Genomic DNA, 2656 nt, shown 5'->3' on the forward strand with positions numbered 1-2656 from the left:
GGCGCTATAGAAATGTAAGTCTTTCTTTTCCTGTGTATGTGTGTGCGCGTAAATAGGGAAAAAAACAGAACTGTCTTGTCTGGGAATTCTCAGCATGGTGCTCTCCAGAACATATAACTAGATTATATCTGTGTAAATACAACTTGAACTATTAGTGTCAGCTTAGAGTGAGTCACTTGCTTAGGGTACTGGTGCAGTTGATGAAAATATTCTGATGGACAGAACACATGTAATTGCACTGAATAATGCGGGATACTTCTGGAGCAGGCTGACAGCTAACAAGCAGTGAACAGTGATACCACCTGAAAATGGTATATTAACACAAAAACCACCTAAAGATGAAGCAGACGGGGAAGTTTTATGAACGAACAACTGTGGGGAGTGTGCAGGCCCAATTCCTGATGTATGAAGCTCCATACGTGGAGTGAAGATCCGTAAAATTCCAGCCTATGTTGATGGGTCCAGTTATTCACACAACACAAACCCACTGCAAAGCGAGGATTCTGTTCCAGGTCTGGCAAGTGAGCGATAAGAGACTGAGTGACTGTGTGAGTGCTCAGCCAGCAGCAGTCCGAATTTAACAACTGAGCAAGATTCTAAATCAGAGCTGTGTCAAATTTGAAACAGAGCTTAGCCGTGGCAGTCTAACAGAGAGGGAGAGTGTGTGGCGCCATCGTGTCATAACCTCATAATAGAAACTTAGAAAATAGGTGCAGGAGTAGGTCATTCGGCCCTTCGAGCCTGCACCACCATTCAATATGATCATGGCTGATCATGCAACTTCAGTACCCCATTCCTGCTTTCTCTCCATACCCCTTGATCCCTTTAGCCATAAGGGCCACATCTAACTCCCTTTTGAATATATCTAACGAACTGGCCTCAATAACTTTCCTCAATTTTATTTGATACGATTGAAGCAATCCAATTATAAAACTTATTGCTCCTAAATACAGCGTAGCAGAGAATTGTTTTTTTAATGTCAAACAAACCCTACGAGCTGCCTCTCGGTATACTGGTAGATTTCGCGCTACATATTTCCCTACTGATTGCTCATTGAAAGTAAAATGACCTGCTTGTCATTAAGCCAATTTCTAATTTGGACCACTACTGTATGACTGGAAGGATTATTTTATTGAACTGAAGACTGTTCTAGTTATGACGGCCGCTCCAGTGTATGCTGCTGCCCGTTTCCTTATTGTCCCCTCTTATCATTCCCAAACTTCCTCTACATAACTGTCAGCTTATCGTAAAAGGCAGCGACTCGCACACAGGAGAGGGCAATGAAGCAAAAGCATTGTGGCTCACCGTGACTAGCATTCAATCAAAGACCGGCAGGAGGAAGGAGGCAATTCAAAAATTAATAATGGATTCAGACAAGCTTGAAGCTTTCAATATATTATACAGCAGTTCCATTGTGCAGTGTGTTAATCGCCAGAAGGAAGATTGCCCTGCAGATGGGCAGAAGAATTAATATTGATCGAAGATATAATGAGTGATTTTATAAATCACCCCACTATCTTAAAAAGATTAAATTAAAACCTTTCCCATATAAAGAACCAGGGAGGAGATGAAGAGAATGTGTTTTTACGCAGCGAGTTGTTGTGATTGTAAGGGCGGTGGAAGCAGATTCAATAATAACTTTTACAAAGGGAAATGGATAAATACTTGAAGGGGCAAAATGACAGGGCTACAGGGAAAGAGAAGGGGGAGTGAGACCAACTGGATAGCACTTTCAAAGAGCCGGCACAGACACGGGATGAATGGTCATCTTCTGTGCTGTATGTTTTCATAATACTTCCTCATTAAACTGGAGGTAAAGAAAAGATTTGCATTTATATAGCGCCTTTCACGACCTCATATCCCAAACACTTTACCGCCAATGAAGTACTATTAAAGTATAGTCACTTGTTATATGGGAAACACAGCAGCCAATTTACGCACAGCAAGCTTCCACAAAGAAATATGATAATGACCAGATAATCTGTTTTAGTGATGTTGATTGAGGGATAAATATTGGCCCAGGACACTGGGGAGAACTCCCCTACTGTTTTTCAAAATAGTTCTATGGGATCTTTTACATCCACTTGTGAGAGCAGGTGGGGGCTCGGTTTAACGTCTCATCCGAAAGACAGAACCTCCAACTGTGCGGCACTCCCTCAGCACTGCACTGGAGTGTCAGCCTAGATTTTTGTGCTCAAGTCTCTGGAGTGGGACTTGAACCCACGACCTTCTGACAGCACATATACTAAAATTAGAACGATACAGAGCAGATTAGCATAGCCCCTGCGCAAGGATGACACACATTCGTGAAGCGTTCCATGTTTTATGTCTGGAGATCGAAAATGGACCATGTCCGCAGAGACAGGATGTACACATCTCTGGACAAGGGGGGAAAGGACGTTCTGAACGTGACCCTCATCCTGATGGCCACCTTTGTGTGCGGCTGCATCAAGCTGTGCATAGACCCTTCGTATGCAAACGCCAAGTGTCAGTACGTGCTGAGATTCTATCTGTCCCCGGTGTTGCGAAGGATGGGTCTGGCCAGGCTGCCGTGGAACGCTCCGAGCAGTTGGACCATGCCTCAGCACCTGTCCTTCGTGGAATAGTTTTTCAAGAAAAACACCTTTGACCACAATGCCATAAAGCAGTGGTCAGC

The 2656-nt window shown here is 43.6% G+C and overlaps 1 non-coding gene across 1 annotated transcript; it reads left to right on the forward strand.

The window, feature by feature from the left end:
* Positions 1-2224: 2224 nt before the first annotated feature.
* Positions 2225-2326, forward strand: LOC139229548 (U6 spliceosomal RNA). Its single transcript, XR_011587749.1, has one exon. It is a non-coding gene; the product is annotated as a U6 spliceosomal RNA (small nuclear RNA).
* The last annotated feature ends 330 nt before the right edge of the window (positions 2327-2656 follow it).

Source organism: Pristiophorus japonicus, chromosome 18, assembly GCF_044704955.1.
Source record: "Pristiophorus japonicus isolate sPriJap1 chromosome 18, sPriJap1.hap1, whole genome shotgun sequence".
NCBI lineage: Eukaryota > Metazoa > Chordata > Chondrichthyes > Pristiophoridae > Pristiophorus > Pristiophorus japonicus.